The 10,204-nt window shown below is 38.3% G+C and overlaps 1 non-coding gene across 1 annotated transcript; it reads right to left on the bottom strand.

Moving 5' to 3' along the window:
• Positions 1 to 2,297: 2,297 nt before the first annotated feature.
• On the bottom strand, positions 2,298 to 2,401 carry LOC130972111 (small nucleolar RNA R71). The gene has a single exon (XR_009083309.1). It is a non-coding gene; the product is annotated as a small nucleolar RNA R71 (small nucleolar RNA).
• Positions 2,402 to 10,204: the final 7,803 nt, after the last annotated feature.

The following is a 10,204-nucleotide window of genomic DNA, read 5'->3' as shown; positions in this document are numbered from 1 at the left end:
ACTCACGTAAGGTTTATTACTTGGACGACCCAGTACACTTGCTGGTTAGTTGAACGGAGTTGTGAATTCAACCGGTGCCATAATAATGATTTCATACAAACACAAAGAATATGGATCACAATTTCGTCCACCAAGTTTTTGGCGCCGTTGCCGGGGAACAATCAATTTCGAACAACAATTCAAACAATTGTTTCCAACCCACAATGGTGCCAAGTTTTAATCCGGCAACAACACCAAGTTTTTGGCGCCGTTGCCGGGGATTGTTCGAGTATGGACAACTGACGGTTCATCTTGTTGCTCAGATTAGGTAATTTTCTTTTCAAAATTTTTCTTTGATTTTTCGTTTTTCTAAATTTTATTTTCGAAAAAAATTAATAAAAATCCAAAAATATTTAGAAAATCAAAAAAACCAAAAATATTTTGTGTTTCTTGTTTGAGTATTAAGTCAATTTTTAAGTTTGGTGTCAATTGCATGTTTTAAAAATTTTTTCTTGCAATTTTCGAAAATTCCATGCATTCACAGTGTTCTTCATGATCTTCAAGTTGTTCTTGGTAAGTCTTCTTGTTTGATCTTGATGTTTTCTTGTTTTGTGTCTTTTCTTGCTTTTCATGTGCATCTTTGCATTCATATTTTCCAAGCATTAAAAATTTCTAAGTTTGGTGTCTTGCATGTTTTCTTTGCATCAAAAATTTTTCAAAATCATGTTCTTGATGTTCATCATGATCTTCAAAGTGTTCTTGGTGTTCATCTTGACATTCATAGCATTCTGGCATGCATTCATTGTTTTGATCTAAAAATTTCATGCATTGAGTAAATTTGTTGTTTTTCTCTCTCATAATTAAAAATTCAAAAATCAAAAAAATATCTTTTCCTTATTTCCCTCCAAATTATCGAAATTTTGGGTTGACTTGGTCAAAAAATTTTTAAAATTAGTTGTTTCTTACAAGTCAAGTCAAAATTTCAATTTTAAAAATCTTATCTTTTCAAAATCTTTTTCAAAAATCATATCTTTTTCATTTTTTATTATTTTCAAAAATTTTAAAAATTATTTTTCAAAAATCTTTTTCTTAGACTTTATATCTAATTTTCGAAAATTAGCTAACAATTAATGTGATTGGTTCAAAAATTTGAAGTTTGTTACTTTCTTGTTAAGAAAGGTTCAATCTTTAAATTCTAGAATCTTATCTTGTAGTTTCTTGTTAGTTAAGTCATTTTAAAAATTAAATCTTTTTCAAAATATCTTTTTCTTAAAACTTTTATCTTATCTTTTTATCTTATTTTTTTTTTAAATTTTATATTTTTCACAATTTGATTTCAAAATATCTTATCTAACTCCTTTTCTTCTTATCTTTTTAAAATTTAATTTCAATATCTTTTTCAAACAACTAACTAACTTTTTGTTTGTTTCTTATCTTTTTCAAAACCACCTAACTATTTTTCCCTCTCTAATTTTCGAAAATATCTTACCCCTTTTCAAAAATTCTTTTTTTTTTAATTAATTAATTGTTTCAAATTTTAATTTTATCTTTAATTTTCAAAAATTACTAACCCCTTTTCGAAAATTAATTTTGAAATCTCCCTTCTCTTTTCTTCTTCTATTTAATTATTTATTTACTAACACTTCTCTTCACCTCTCTCCATCTAATTATCCGAAGCCCCTCTTCTACATTCTTCTCCCCTTTCTTTTTCTACTAACATAAAGGAATCTCTATACTGTGACATAGAGGATTCCTCTTTCTTTTCTTGTTTTCTTCTCTTTCATATGAGCAGGAACAGGGATAAAGGCACTCTTGTTGAAATTGATCCAGAACCTGAAAGGACTTTGAAGAGAAAATTAAGAGAAGCTAAATTACAACAATCCAGAAACAACCTTTCAGAAATTTTCAAACAAGAGAAGGAGATGGCAGCCGAAAATAATATTAATGCAAGGAGAATGCTTGGTGACTTCACAAAGCCAATGTCCAAGTTTGATGGAAGAAGCATCTCCATTCCTGCCGTTGGAGCCAACAACTTTGAGCTGAAACCTCAGCTAGTTGCTTTAATGCAACAAAACTGCAAGTTTTATGGACTTCCATCTGAAGATCCTTATCAGTTTTTAACTGAGTTCTTGCAGATCTGTGAGACTGTAAAGACGAATGGAGTTGATCCTGAAGTCTACAGACTCATGCTTTGCCCTTTTGCTGTAAGAGACAGAGCTAGAATATGGTTGGATTCACAACCCAAGGATAGCCTGGACTCATGGGATAAGCTGGTCACTGCCTTCTTGGATAAATTCTTTCCTCCTTAAAAGCTGAGCAAGCTGAGAGTGGATGTTCAAATCTTCAAACAAAAAGATGGTGAATCCCTCTATGAAGCTTGGGAAAGATACAAGCAGCTGACCAAAAGATGTCCATCTGACATGTCTTCAGAATGGACCATATTAGATATATTCTATTATGGTCTCTTTGAATTTTCGAAAATGTCATTGGACCATTCTGCAGGAGGATCTATTCACCTGAAGAAAACGCCTGAAGAGGCTCAAGAACTCATTGACATGGTTGCAAACAACCAATTCATGTACACTTCTGAGAGGAATTCCGTGAACAATGGGATACCTCAGAAGAAAGGAGTTCTTGAAATTGATACTCTGAATGCCATATTGGCTCAGAACAAAGTGTTGACTCAACAGGTCAACATGATCTCTCAAAATCTGAATGGATGGCAACATGCATCCAACAGTACTAGAGAGGCAGCTTCTGAAGAAGCTTATGATCCTGAGAACCCTGCCATGGCAGAGGTTAATTACATGGGTGAACCTTATGGAAACACTTATAACCCATCATGGAGAAATCATCCAAATTTCTCATGGAATGATCAACAAAAGCCTCAACAACGCTTTAACAATGGTGGACGCAACAGGCTGGGCAATAGCAAGCCATATCCATCATCTTCTCAGCAACAGATAGAGAATTCTGAACAAAACACCTCTAATTTAGCCAATGTAGTCTCTGATCTGTCAAAGGCCACTTTCAGTTTCATGAGTGAAACAAGATCCTCCATTAGAAATCTGGAGGCACAAGTGGGCCAGCTGAGTAAGAAAGTCATTGAAACTCCTCTCAGTATTCTCCCAAGCAATACAGAAGAAAATCCAAAAGGAGAGTGCAAGGCCATCGACATAGTCAATATGGCCGAATGCACAAGGGAGGAGGAGGACAAAAATCCTAGTGAGAAAGACCTCCTGGGACGTCCCTCAAGCAAGAAGGAGTTTCCTATTAAGGATCCAAAGGAATCTGAGGCTCATATAGAGACCATAGAGATTCCATTAAATCTCCTTCTGCCATTCATGAGCTCTGAAGACTATTCTTCCTCAGAAGAGGATGAAGATGTAACTGGAGAGCAAGTTGCTCAATATTTAGGAGCTATCATGAAGCTGAATGCCAAGTTGTTTGGTAATGAGACTTGGGAAAGTGAACCTCCCTTGCTCATTAATGAACTGGATACTTGGATTCAGAAAATTCTACCTCAAAAGAAACAAGATCCTGGCAAGTTCTTAATACCTTGTACCATAGGCACCATGACCTTTGCAAATGCTCTGTGTGATCTGGGGTCAGGGATAAATCTTATGCCACTCTCTGTAATGGAGAAGCTGGGGATCATTGAGGTACAACCTGCCTTGTTCTCATTACAACTGGCAGACAAGTCATTGAGACAAGCTTATGGAATAGTAGAAGACGTGTTAGTAAAGGTTGAAGGCCTTTACATCCCTGCTGATTTCATAATCTTAGACACTAGGAAGGAAGAGGATGATTGCATCATCCTTGGAAGACCTTTCCTAGCCACAGCAGGAGCTGTGATAGATGTCAACAGAGGTGAATTAGTCCTTCAATTGAATGGGGACTACCTTGTGTTTAAGGCACATGGCCATCCCTTTGTGACAGAAGAGAGTAAGCATGAAGAACTTCTCTCAGTTCAGAGTCAAGAAGAGCCCACACAGTCAAACTCTAAGTTTGGTGTTGTGAGGCCACAACCAAACTCTAAGTTTGGTGTTAAGACCCTATATCCAAACTCTAATTTTGGTGTTGGCAACTATACAACATTGACCTGATCACCTTGTGGCTCCATGAGAGCCACTGTCAAGCTATTGACATTAAAGAAGCGCTTGTTGGGAGGCAACCCAATTTTATTTATCTAATTTTTATTTTATTCTATATTATTGTTATTTTGTGTTTTATTAGGTACATGATCATGAGGAGTCACGAAAAAATCATAAAAATAAAAAATAGAATCAAAAACAGCAGAAGAAAAATTTTACACCCTGGAGGACGCACAGGCTGGCGTTCAACGCCAGTAAGATGCAACTGGCTGGCGTACAACGCCAGTAAGATGCATCTGGCTGGCGTTCAACGCCAGAACAGAGCATCATTCTGGCGCTGAACGCCAGAAACAAGCAACATTCTGGCGCTGAACGCCAGGAATGTGCCTAGAGAGGAAAAACTGGCGCTGAACGCCAGTAACAAGCATGAAACTGGCGTTCAACGCTAGAAACATGCTTTACATGGGCGTTGAACGCCCAGAATGTGCACCAATGGGCGTTTAAACGCCAGAATGATGCATGAAGGCATTTTACATGCCTATTTGGTGCAGGGATGGAATTCCTTGACACCTCAGGATCTGTGGATCCCACAGGATACCTCAGGATCTGTGGACCCCACAGGATCCCCACCTAAAATATTCCCACCTTACCTCCTAATCTTATTTTTGTGATTTCTCTTCCCCATGTCACACTTCCCAACAACTTCAATCACATCCATCTACTCTTCCCCATAAATCCCACCTACCTTCAAAAATTCAAAACCAATTTCCCACCCATTCCCACCCTATATGACCGAATACACACTACCCCCTCTCCCTATAAATACCCTTCCATTCTCCTTCATTTTCACACAACACAAACCCCTTTTCTCTCACTTAGCCGAACCCACCTCTCTCCCTCTCTACAATCTTTTCTTCTTCTTCTTCTTCTCTTCTTTCTTCTCTTGCTCGAGGGCGAGTAATATTTTAAGTTTGGTGTGGTAAAAGCATAAGCTTTTTTTTGTTTTTCCATTACCATCAATGGCAGCTAAGGCCGGAGTATCCTCTAGAAAAGGAAAAGGGAAGACAAAAGCTTCCACCTCCGAGTCATGAGAGATGGAAAGATTCATCTCCAAGAGCCATCAAGACCACTTCTATGATGTTGTGGCAAAGAAGAAGGTGATCCCTGAGGTCCCCTTCAAGCTCAAGAAAAATGAGTATCCGGAGATCCGACATGAAGTCCGAAGAAGAGGTTGGGAAGTCCTAACCAACCCCATGCAACAAGTCGGAATCTTAATGGTTCAAGAGTTCTATGCCAATGCATGGATCACTAGGAACCATGATCAAGGTATGAACCCGAGTCCAAAGAATTATCTCACAATGGTTCGGGGGAAATACTTGGATTTTAGTCCGGAAAATGTGAGGTTGGCGTTTTACTTGCCTATGATGCAAGGAGATGAACGCCCCTACACTAGAAGGGTCAACTTTGATCAAAGGTTGGACCAAGTCCTTATGGACATTTATGTGGAAGGAGCTAAATGGAAGAGAGACTCCAAAGGCAAGCCAGTCCAACTAAGAAGACTGGATCTCAAGCCTGAGGCTAGAGGATGGTTGGAGTTCATTCAACGCTCCATCATTCCTACTAGCAACCGATCTGAAGTTACTGTGGATCGGGCCATCATGATTCATGGCATCATGATTGGAGAGGAAGTAGAAGTTCATGAGGTCATCTCCAATGAAATCTACAAAATAGCCGACAAGCCTTCACCCATGGCACGGCTAGCTTTCCCTCACCTTATTTGCCATCTATGTTACTCAGCTGGAGTTATCATAGAAGGAGACATCCTCATTGAAGAGGATAAGCCCATCACCAAGAAGAGGATGGAGCAAGCAAGAGAGACCCCTCACGGTTCTCAAGAGATGCATAAGGAAGCTCATCATCAAGAAATCCCTGAGATGCCTCAAGGGATGCACTTTCCTCCAAACAACTATTGGGAACAACTCAACACTTCCTTAGAAGATTTGAGCCACAATGTTGAACAATTAAGGGTGGAACATCATGAGCACTCCATCATTCTCCAAGAAATAAGAGAAGATCAAAGAGCAATGAGGGAGGAGCAACAAAGGCAAGGAAGGGACATAGAAGAGCTTAAGGACATTGTTGGACCTTCAAGAAGAAGACGCCACTAGAGGTGGATTCATTCCTTGTTCTTTATTTCTTTCTGTTTTTCGGTTTTTAATGTTGTGTTTATCTATGTTTTGTGTCTTTATTTCATGATCATTAGTATGTAACCATGCCTTAAAGCTATGAATAAAATCCATTAATCCTTCACCTCTCTTAAATGAAAAATGTTTTAATTCAAAAGAACAAGAAGTACATGAATTTCGAAATTATCCTTGAATTTAATTTAATTATATTGATGTGGTGACAATACTTTTGTTTTCTGAATGAATGCTTGAACAGTGCATATGTCTTTTGATCTTGTTGTTTATGAATGTTAAAATTGTTGGCTCTTGAAAGAATGATGAACAAAGAGAAATGTTATTGATAATCTGAAAAATCATGAAATTGATTCTTGAAGCAAGAAAAAGCAGTGAAAAAAAAAGCTTGCGAAAAAAAAATAGAAAGAAAAAGAAAAAGCAAGCAGAAAAAGCCAATAGCCCTTAAAACCAAAAGGCAAGGGTAAAAAAGGATCCAAGGCTTTGAGCATCAATGGATAGGAGGGCCCAAGGAAATAAAATCTAGGCCTAAGCGGCTAAACCAAGCTGTCCCTAACCATGTGCTTGTGTCATGAAGGTCCAAGTGAAAAGCTTGAGACTGAGTGGTTAAAGTTGTGATCCAAAGCAAAAGAGTGTGCTTAAGAGCTCTGGACACCTCTAACTGGGGACTCTAGCAAAGCTGAGTCACAATCTGAAAAGGTTCACCCAGTTATGTGTCTGTGGCATTTATGTATCCGGTGGTAATACTGGAAAACAAAGTGCTTAGGGCCACGGCCAAGACTCATAAGTAGCTGTGTTCAAGAATCAACATGCTTAACTAGGAAAGTCAATAACACTATCCAAAATTCTAAGTTCCTAGAGAAGCCAATCATTCAGAACTTCAAAGGAAAAAGTGAGATGCCAAAACTGTTCAGAAGCAAAAAGCTACAAGTCCCGCTCATCTAATTATAATTAATATTCATTGATATTTTGAAATTTATAGTATATTCTCTTATTTTTATCCTATTTGATTTTCAGTTGCTTGGGGACAAGCAATAATTTAAGTTTGGTGTTGTGATGAGCGGATAATTTATACGCTTTTTGGCATTGTTTTTAGGTAGTTTTTAGTAAGTTCAAGCTACTTTTAGGGATGTTTTCATTAGTTTTTATCTTAAATTCACATTTCTGAACTTTACTATGAGTTTGTGTGTTTTTCTGTGATTTCAGGTAATTTCTGGCTGAAATTGAGGGACTTGAGCAAAACTCTGAAAAAGGCTGACAAAAGGACTGCTGATGCTGTTGGAATCTGACCTCCCTGCACTCGAAATGGATTTTCTGGAGCTACAGAACTCCAATTGGCGCGCTCTTAATGGCTTTGAAAAGTAGACATCCAGAGCTTTCCAGCAATATATAATAGTTCATACTTTATTCGGAAATTGACGACGTAACCTGGCGTTGAACGCCAAGTACATGCTGCTGTCTGGAGTTAAACGCCAGAAAAACGTCATGATCCGGAGTTGAACGCCCAAAACACGTCATAACTCGGAGTTCAACTCCAAGAGAAGCCTCAGCTCGTGGATTGATCAAGCTCTGCCCAAGCATACACCAAGTGGGCCCCAGAAGTGGATTTATGCATCAATTACTTACTCATGTAAACCCTAGGAGCTAGTTTATTATAAATAGAACATTTAACTATTGTATTAGACATCTTTTGACAGTTTAATCTCTTGACTGTTTAGCCTTTGATTATTCGGTCTCTTGATCACTCAGGGGGCTGGCCATTCGGCCATGCCTGAACCTTTTACTTATGTATTTTCAACGGTGGAGTTTCTGCACACCATAGATTAAGGGTGTGGAGCTCTGCTGTACCTCAAGTTTCAATACAATTACTGCTACTTTTTATTCAATTCTCTCTTATTCTTATTCCAAGATATTTATTCGCACCCAAGAACATGATGAAGGTGATGATTATGTGACGCTCATCATCATTCTCACCTATGAACGCGCGTGATTGACAACCACCTCCGTTCTACATGCAACCGAGCTTGAATGTGTATCTCTTAGATTCCCCAACAGAATCTTCGTGGTATAAGCTAGATAGATGGCGGCATTTATGAGGATCCGGAAAGTCTAACCTTGTCTGTGGTATTACGAGTAGGATCCTGGGAATCCGGAAAGTCTAACCTTGTCTGTGGTATTCCGAGTAGGATTCTGGTAATGAATGACTGTGACGTGCTTCAGACTCGCAAGTGCTGGGCGTTAGTGACAGACGCAAAAGAATCAAGGGATTCTATTCCAGCAGGAGCGGGAACCAACCAGTGATTAGCCGTGCTGTGACAGAGCGCGTGAGCGTAGTTTTCACTGCGAGGATGGGATGTAGCCCTCGGCCAGTGTGATGCCTCCAGACGATTAGCCATGCGAGTGACAGCGCAGAGGACCATTTTCCAGAGAGGATACAAAGTAGCCATCGTCGAACGGTGAACCCCTATACACAGCTTGCTATGGAAAGGAGTAAGAAGGATTGAGTTGAAGCAATAGGAAAGTAGGCGTTCTTGAGCCATACAGTATCTCCATTCGCCTATCTGAAATTCCCACCAATGAATCTGCATAAGTATTCTATCCCTTTTATTATTTCTATTTTATTATTAATTTTCGAAACCATAAACCAATTTAATCTGCCTAACTGAGATTTACAAGGTGACCATAGCTTGCTTCATACCAACAATCTCTGTGGGATCGACCCTTACTCACGTAAGGTTTATTACTTGGACGACCCAGTACACTTGCTGGTTAGTTGAACGGAGTTGTGAATTCAACCGGTGCCATAATAATGATTTCATACAAATACAAAGAATATGGATCACAATTTCGTCCACCAATTTTGAAAAATTATGAAGATTTGAAAAAGATTTGATTTGAAAACAAAATTCCTCTCCTTGTGTCATCCTGGCGTTAAACGCCCAGGAGCTGCATGTTTTGGGCATTTAACACCCAATTGCTGCATGGTTTCGGCATTTAAACGCCCAGCCAGGTACCCTGGCTGGCGTTTAAATGCCAGTTTTCCTTCTTCACTGGGCGTTTTGAACACCCAGCTTTTTCTCTGTAATTCCTCTTCTTTATGTTCTTGGATCTTCATTTTGCTAAATCCTTTATTCAAGAAGATATGTTTTCAATTTTGAAAAACAACGAAATGAGTCAAAACATATAATTCTTGGATCAAAACACAAGATATATGCAAGAACATTATAAACGTCAAGATGAACACCAAGAACAATCTTAAAGATCAAGATGAACAGCAAGAACTCAGTTTTCTTAATGAAAGAAAATATGGAGGACACCAAACTTAGAACTTTCTCATGTTTGGGCCATATGAATGCAAGAATGCATATGTAGACCATCTTGCAGTGCAAATCAATAAATCATGAAGATCAAACAAGGCAATTCATCAAGAACGACTTGAAGATCATCAAGAACACAATGCATGTGTTTCGAAAATTGCAAGACCATTAAAATCATGCAATTGACACCAAAATTAAAATTTGGCCCTAGATTAAAACAAGAACCATGAAATTTTTTGAGTTTTTATGATTTTATGAATTTTTTTGGAATTTTTCCAAAATAATTTTGGAAAAACGAAAACAAATAAATAAAAAAAACTTTTGAAAGATTTTTGAAAGCTTTTTGAAAAGAAAATAAAAATTACCTAATCTGAGCAACAAGATGAACCGTCAGTTGTCCAAACTCAAACAATCCCCGGCAACGGCGCCAAAAACATGGTGCACGAAATTGTGATTCACAATGACGCCAACAACTTGGTACGCACAATTGTAATCTCAACTCTTTTTCACAACTTCGCACAACTAACCAGCAAGTGCACTGGGTCGTCCAAGTAATAAACCTTATGTGAGTAAGGGTTGATCCCAAGGAGATTGTCGGTTTGAAGCAAGCTATGGT

This window comes from Arachis stenosperma, chromosome 3 (genome assembly GCF_014773155.1).
Source record: "Arachis stenosperma cultivar V10309 chromosome 3, arast.V10309.gnm1.PFL2, whole genome shotgun sequence".
NCBI lineage: Eukaryota > Viridiplantae > Streptophyta > Magnoliopsida > Fabales > Fabaceae > Arachis > Arachis stenosperma.
The sequence above is the reverse complement of the archived record's forward strand: the minus strand, read 5'-3'. Positions and strand labels throughout refer to the sequence as shown.